Raw genomic sequence first — 8,586 nt, 5'->3', positions numbered from 1 at the left:
CTCACCAACTTTAAGGAAATTTAAGTGGTCATTGGATAGACATATGGATGAAAATGGAATAGTGTAGGTCAGATGGTTTCACAGGTCGGCGCAACATCGAGGGCTGAAGGGCCTGTACTGCGCTGTAATGTTTTAATTCTAAAAAAGAAAAATAGGTATGTAATGTGTAGCTCAGGCTGCAATAAACAATTGAGACAGTATCTTTCATTCGAACACTATAGATTTATGGCATGCTATGTTATCTGTACTTCAGTCTGTTCTAATGGAATATATAATGTCATTTCTCAGTCTGATACTGCTTGTTTATTCATTCACAGGATGTTGACATCGCTGGCAAGGTCAGTATTTATTGCCCATCAGTAATTATTCTTACAATTATGCTGAGTGGTTTACTGGGCCATTTCAGAGGACAGTTAAGATTGAATCACATTCCTGTGGGTCTGGAATCACTTATCGGCCAGACTGGGTCAGAATGGCCGATTTCCTTCTCTTAAGGACATTCCTGGATCTGATGGATTTTCTTGCAACAATCTAGTAGTTCCAAGGTCACTAGTATTGATCCTAGATTGTTTAATTCCAGATTTTTTTAATTAACTGAAATTAAATTACTCAGATTCTGTCGTAGAATTTGAACTCATGTCTCTGGATCATTAGTCGAGACTTCTGGATTACTAGTCTTGTAGCATAATAACTAAAACAACCTGATATGAGATTGTTTTATACTGGTTTGTAATGTGGAGCTCAGTCTACACAAATGGAATTGATAAACTATTTCACTCTGATAATGTATGAGATGTTTTTGGCTGGTAAATAATCCGTATCTCAGTCTACTGTATTTTTCAATTCCGCAGTCTGGGTAAGTTCTGCACTGGCATCTAATTTACATCACAGTTTAGACTTCATATCAGCATTGCTCAATCTGATACTGCATGTGATTTTTGCACTGGTATTGTTTAGATCAATCTATATGAATGGAATCAATACTGTATTTCAGTTTGATATTGTTTGTGTTTTTAGAATGGTATATAATGTTTAGATCTAATGGAATTGATTCTGTATCTTTCAATTTTACAGTGTGGGTGAGTTCTGAACTGGCATCTAATTTGTGTCTCAGGTTACAATATCTTTCAGCAGCTTTAAATATTTCACTGTAATGAATGTTGGACTTGTATGTAACTTGTATCTTAAGGTACACTATGGGGATGTTTAAACATCCTTTATAATCAATCGATGTGAACTTTGCCTATGGTATTTAATTTAAATGTCAGGGTATTCCATTAGGTTAGATTCTGTGTCATCCAATCAGTACCATGTGCCAATTCGATCTGATATTTAATTGATAGCTAAGTCTGCATTATATTTAGATTGACACATTACATTTTAATCTGCTAGTGGGTGTGATTTTGACCTGGGATTGATGTATCTGACTGTCAGTGGGACTGAATTGGGGTGAAATGGAAACAACTTCTTTCTCTCCTGCTTTGTTTGATTCTTGGATTGAAATAATGTCTCTGGAACGTGGGATCAATGTGGGCCTGACTACTTCTGCAGTCTGACACTGTGGAACTGATGAACCAACTGTGGCTCTGCATTCTGAGTGATAATGTACCTACTGTGTGTGAGAGGAGCTGGCTGCATTGTTCCTTGTGCCTCGAGTGCAGCAACCATCACATTCATCATGATTCCTTCAAGTATTTGCCTGGAAGAAGAAAAAGTATATCTTATAACTCAAGAACAGGTGAGGTGTAAAATATCAAAGTGATCAATTTAATCTCTCAACGAATAATCATTAATAATAGCCACAAATGAAAACCAGTGTCAGTGTCTGCCTCCACTGAAGTACTGAAGCTCCCAGCTCCTGCAACACAAGTGTTCTGGGCAGATCCATCCAGACAAAACACTGCACTGGGAGCATCCCAACTGCTCTATGCTCTACACATATTTCCAGCCATCCTGCTTTATATGAATGAATGAAAGAAAAATAAAGCCCAATGTGTGTATCCCACAATTCCTTTCTCCCCATACACGTGTTCCACCTCCCCTTAAATGTGTCAATACTATCCGCCGCAGCCTCTCCTTGTGAAAGCAAATTCCAGATTCCACTCACCACTCACTACATAAATAGGGTTTTCAAGAATTCCTCAATGGTTTTATTAATGATGATTTTATATTTTTGGCTCTTGTTTCGGACACCAACACAAGTAGAAACATATCTCCGTGTACCCTATCAAAGCCCTTCACCATTTCCTTACCTTTCTTTCATTTGCTCATAGGTTGTGGGCATCATTGGCCAGGCCAGCATTTATTGTCCATTCCTTATTGTCCTTGATATAGTGGTGGTGAGCTGCCTTCTTGAACCACTGCAGTCCTTGCTGTGTAGGTACAACCAAAGCGCTGTTTGGAAGGGAGTACCAGGATTTTGACCCAGTGACAGTGAAGGATTGGCAATTTAGTTCCAAGTCAGGATGGTGTGTGGCTTGGAGGGGAACTTTCAGATGGTGGTTTTCCAATGTGTCTGCTGCCCTTGTCCTTTTAGGTGGTAGAGGTGGCGGGTTTGGAAGGTACTGTCCAGGAAGCCTTGGTGAGTTGTTGCAGTGCAGCTTGTAGATGGTACACACTGCTGTCACTGTGCATCAGTGGTAATGGGAGTGAATATTTAAGGTGGCGGATGCGATGCCAATCTAGCGGGCTAATTTGTCCTGGATGGCGTCGAGCTTCTTGAGTGTTGTTAAAGCTGCATTCATCCACGCAAGGGGAGAATATTTGATCACACTTCTGACTTGTGCCTTGTAAATAGTGGGCAGGTATTGGGGAGACAGGAGGTGAGTTACTTGCTGAAGAATTCCTAGCCTCTGACCTGCTCTTACAGCCACAGCATTTATGTGGCTGGTATAATTAAGTTTCTGGTCAATGGTATCCCCAAGATGTTAATAGTGGGGGATTCAGCAATGGCAATGTCATTGAACATCAAGGGGAGATGATTAGATTCTCTCTTGTTTGAGATGGTCATTGCCTGGCATTTATGTGGCACGAATGTTACTTGCCAGGTATCATCCCAAGCCTGGATGTTGTCCAGGTCTTGCTACATCTGGACACGGGCTGCTTCAGTATCTGAGGAGTCATGAATGGTGCTGAACATTGTGCAATCATCAGCCAACATCCCCACTTCTCGCCTTTTGATGGAGGGAAGGTCATTAATGAAGCAGCTGAAGATGGTTGGTGTTTGGACAATACCCTGAGGAACTACTGCAGTGATGTCCTGGGAGTGAGATGATTGACCTGAACAACCACAGCCATCTTCCTTTATGCTTGGTATTAACTTCCTTTTTTAAAAAAAATGTTTTCCCCCTAATTCCCATTGACTCCAGTTTTGCTAGGGCTCTTTGATGCTATGCAAGGTCAATGGCTGCCTTGATGTCAAGGGCAGTCACTCTCACCTCACAATGGAATGTTTCTTGAACCCTAAAATAAAAGCAAAATTCTGCAGATGCTGGAAATCTGAAATAAAAACATAAAATACTGAAAATACCCAGCACGTCAGGCAGCATGTGTTGAGAGAGAAGCAGAGTTAATTTCTCAGGTCTGTGGCCTTTCATCTTATAATCTGTTGTTTGTAAGATCAGGTTCATTCAGTTTGCAGTAATGGAATGAACACTGTGTCTTCCACTCTGACCATTTGTGAGATTTGTGGAGTGGTGTGTAACATGTAGCTCAGTCTGCAGTCTGGGTACATTATTGAGATTAATTCTGTATTTTACAATCAGGTACTGTTTGTCTGTTCCATCTGACATTGAATTTGTAGTTCAGGCTACTCTCTTGTGAGAGTGACACAATGCCTTGCAATCTGATAGTGGGTGTAATTTTGGACTGGGATTGATCTACCTGTCAGTGGGACTGAGTTGGGGTGAAATGGAAACAACTTCAGTCTTTCCTGCTCTGTGTGACTGTTGGATTGAGTAAATGTCTCTGGAACTTGGGATCAGTGCCGGTCTGACTACTTCTGCTGTCGGTGATTGTGGAACTGATGTCTCGGCTCTCTGTGAGTGATACTGTACTTACTGTGTGTGAGGAGCTGGCTGCACTTCCCCTTGTGTCGAGGAATCATTACATTTATTTTACTTCCTTCAAGTATTTGCCTGTAGAAAGGAGATGTATTTATTATAATTCAGGAAGAGATGTGGTAGAAGATACAAAAGTGACCAAAACAATTTTTCAATGAATAATCATTGTGAACAATCACAAAGGAAACCCAGCAATACAAAGAGAATCAGTGTCTGATTCCACTGCAGTCCTTCAGCCCCCAGCTACTGCATACCAGGGGCTTTGGCCATTTTACAACAATTTAATGACATCCAGAAACAATCCACTGGGCCATGAATGGGACTGACCGACGGAACAGGGACTTTTACACAGGTCAGATTTCTAGTTCCCGCTCCCATGGTCTAACTGTTCAAGCGAAACCAAACAGCCGCTGTTTAAAATGTGTCCTTCACACTTCTCACCTGGTGCCTATAATAGATTCTCTTTGTGTAACTCCCCACATCCTGACTGTCCGCTTCTGTTTCCACACTTCACTGTCCAATAACAACAACTATGGGATGAGGCTGAATCGCTCTCTTTGCGCTGGCGTGGAGAGGATGGGCCGAATGGACTCATTGTTTGCCCCAAATTTTCCTTGTTTCTGTTTGCGGAATTGTTGCAGAAATCTGCGCCTGCGCCCCCCTCCCCCAGCCGCCAATGGAGAGATCCAGGTCCCGGGGGAAGGGAGCAAACAGCAGCCTCCTTCCAGCAGCACATCGCTTTGGGAGCGTGTCCGCAGATAGACTCAGAGATCAGCATCGAGTCCGGGGTCAAGTTCAGGGAGAGGCGGGGGCTGTTTGTAAGAGGCTGAATGGAGCAGGAACTGGTCTCGGAACATGGAGTGAGTGGGGGAAGGGAGAGACCATTCTCGGCCTGTGTGGAAAATTGATGGAGACAGAATGGGAACAATTTGTTATTGAAATTCAATGCTGCTTCCTCTCCCCAGACCAGCAGTGAATATTCCTGGTTTAGTTCCAATCTCAGCCGGTTTGTTGCTATTTGACAGTGAAGAGTGGAAGCAGAGCCAGACAGGAAGAGTGTGGGGAGTTATACAAAGAGCATCTGTAAGTCGCCAGGTGAGAACTAAGACAGGCTCATTTTAAACAGGTTAATGCCATGGGAGCAATAAATGGAAATCTGACCAGTGCAAATGTCGCTGCTCCATCGGATATTTCCATTCATGGAGCAGTGCAGGGTTTGGGCTCTGTCTACATATCATTACGTTGTTGTCATAGCGCCCAATACACCAAGGATACAGACCCTGAGTGCTGCAGTACTGCAGTGGAGTCAAACATTTGATAATGTTTGTATCCCTGGGGTTCCTTTGTGGCCGTTCATAATGATTATTAATCGAGACATTAAGCTGATGGTCTTTGTATCTTCCACCTCACCTGTACTTGAGTTGTAAAACATACTTTTGTTTCAACAGGAAAATAAATGAAGAAGCCAGAGTAAATGGGATGTTTCCTCCACCAAGTCACAAGGAAGAGTGTCACCAGCTCCTTCTCACACACAGTCCGTACATTATCACTCACAGAGCGCAGAGACACAGACAGGTCATCAATTCCACAGTCTCAGACAGCAGAAATAGTTCCAGAGACACATTTTCAATCCATCTATCCAACAGAGCAGGAGAGACAGACGTTGTTTCCCTGTTACCATAACTCAGTACCACTGACAGGTAGATACATAAATCCCAGTCCAAATTCTCACCCACTATCAAATTATCAGTGTGTCAATCCCACAATAGAGCAACCTCAGCTACAAATTAAAGACACATAGAACTGACACATGGTTCCTGTTTCAAAGTTACAGAATTAACCTCAATAAGATAATCTGAGATTCAAATTAAATACCAGCTCAATATTTACTCACGTTATGATTTTATAAGTTTTAGTATTAATTCCCATAGTGCATCCTGACATATACATTAGATACATAATTATTAATGATTTAGACGTGAATATAGCAGGTATGATAAGTAAATTCGCAGATGACACAAAAATTGGTGATGTTGTAATAGTGAGGAGGAAAGCCTTAGGTTACAGGACAGTATCGATGGGCTGATAAGATGGATGGAGCAGTGGCAAATGGAATTTCATCCTGAGAAGTGTGAGGTGATGCACTTTGGGAGGACTAACAAGGCAAGGGAATAGACAATGGATGGTGGCACCCTAGGAAGTACAGAAGGTCCGAGGGGCCTTGGTGTACTTGTCCATAGATCACTGAAGGCAGCAGCACAGGTAGATAAGGTGGTTCGGAAAGCATATGGGGTACTTGTCTTTATTAACGGAGGCATAGAAAATAAGAGCAGGGAGGTTATGATGGAGCTGTATAAAACGCTAGTTAGGCCACAGCTGGAGTACTGTGTTCAGTTCTGGACACCATACTATAGGAAGGATGTGATTGCACTGGAGAGGGTGCAGAGGAGATTCACCAGGATGTTGCCTGGGCTGGAGCATTTCTGCTATGAAGAGAAACTGAAAAGGCTCGGGTTGTTTTCCTTAGAGCAGAGAAGGCTGAGGGGGGACATCATTGAAGTATACAAAATTATGAGGGGCATTGATAGGTTAGATAGGAAGAGACTTCTTCCCTCAGCGGAGGGGTCAATAACCAGGGGGCAAAGAGTTAAGGTAAAGGGAAAGAGGTTTAGAGGGGAATTTGAGGAAATTGTTTTTCACCCAGAGGGTGGTTGGAATCTGAACACACTGCCTGAAGGGGTGGTAGAGGTAGGAACCCTCACAACATTTAAGAAGCATTTAGATGAGCACTTGAAACGTCATAGCATACAAGGCTGCGGGCCAAGTGCAGGAAAATGGGATTAGAATACTTTGGTGCTTGATGGCCAGCACAGACACGATGGGCTGAAGGGCCTGTTTCTGTACTGTATAACTCTATGACTCAATATAAGTCTAAGTCTAAAGTGCGATATCAGATTGAGAGAATCTAAAAGATAGTATAACCTGAGATACAAACTGAGATTTCAGTTTAAAACTCACCCGGATTGTGAAACTGAAAGATACAATAGCAATTCAATTTGTCTAGACTGAGCTTTGGATCATATCCCAGCCCTCATACAGTATCAGACTGGAAGATACTGTCGCAATTCCATTAGTGCAGACTCAGCTCTACATTACAGAGCAGGGAACATATTTAAACAACCGGGAACACTTTTACACAAGACGGATCATATTTACACAAATGAGAAGATCTTTACCCAACAGGGAACCATTTTACATAATAGCAGAGAGCATCTTTACACAACAGCGAATACAGTAAGAAAGAAAAGAAGCAAATTTTTATCGTGCACAGGGAATGTGGGGTGCATTGTGATCTCAGACAGGGAATGTGGGATGGACTGGGATCTCACACAGGGAATGTGGGTGGACTGGGCTCTCACACAGGGAATGTGGGTTGGACTGGGATCTCAAACACAGCCTCATGCTGTCCGAAAGACCCAGACAGCCAGTGAAGGACGTTTAATACATAATCACTGTTGTAGGAAATGCTGCATCCAATTTGCCACTAAGATCAATGTGATAATGAACAGATAATCACTTGTTTCAGTGACATTGAGGGATAAATACTGGCCAGGACAAGAGGGAGAGCTTAAAACAGAAAACACTGAAAATATTCTATTACACAGCAGGAAATATCTTTAAAAGAACACAGGGGACATCTTAACAGAGAACACGTTTCCATAAATCATCCATCTTTCGCTGTCTCTTGCTGGTTTGCTCAGTAACATTCTCTGTCTGTTCCTTTCTGGGTCCTGAAATCTCTTCCTGGTTTTCTGTGTGTCTTTCTCTGCCTGCATGATTGTCGGTGCTGTTACTTAGTGTCCTTGTGCCATTGTGCAGTGAGGGTGAGTCGGTCAGCGAGTGTGTTGCTGAGTCTGGGTTGTTGAGCAATCTGACAACAATTCTATTTTGTAAAAAAAATTGGGGAACTGAACATATTTCACGAATAGGCAATTGAAATTAAAATCATCTGGTAGCAGAGTGGCGCAGCGGAAGCGTGCTGGGCCCATAACCCAGAGGTCGATGGATCGAAACCATTCTCTGCTATTCATGTTTTGTAGGAACACAACTGGTTTCCTTTGAAAACATCAAGTGTTTATCCACAATCACATTATGCTTCTTCAAACGCTTTATTGCAATCAGCTTTTTTCTTCCACTCAACACATCAATCAGCAACAAGTCTCACAAACCACTTTGTTGCGCACAGGAACAGAAGCTGCACCAGCTGCAAACACGTTTCACCCCAGTCTCTCCTCTTTGTCAAACCATTCCTGCAGCGCCTCCTCTCCACCAGCAGATGTAAAACGACGGCAAATGGTCACAGTCAGGAGATGGTGAGTAACAGAAAGTAAAACAATAACACGGAAAACCTTTACTGAACATTGAATTCAATAATTTCCGAGCATGACAGCACCCACCACACACTCCCCCCGCCCTCTCCTTTTTATGTGTAGTTATTTTTCCTTTTTTTCTTTTTAATTTGCTT

The 8,586-nt window shown here is 42.5% G+C and overlaps 1 non-coding gene across 1 annotated transcript; it reads left to right on the top strand.

Annotated features, from left to right (window-relative positions):
* Positions 1-8,075: 8,075 nt before the first annotated feature.
* On the top strand, positions 8,076-8,147 carry trnam-cau (transfer RNA methionine (anticodon CAU)). Its single transcript has one exon. It is a non-coding gene; the product is annotated as a tRNA-Met (tRNA).
* The last annotated feature ends 439 nt before the right edge of the window (positions 8,148-8,586 follow it).

This window comes from Heterodontus francisci, chromosome 28 (assembly GCF_036365525.1).
Source record: "Heterodontus francisci isolate sHetFra1 chromosome 28, sHetFra1.hap1, whole genome shotgun sequence".
NCBI classification, from domain to species: domain Eukaryota; kingdom Metazoa; phylum Chordata; class Chondrichthyes; order Heterodontiformes; family Heterodontidae; genus Heterodontus; species Heterodontus francisci.
This window is presented reverse-complemented; position numbering and strand designations above follow the sequence as displayed.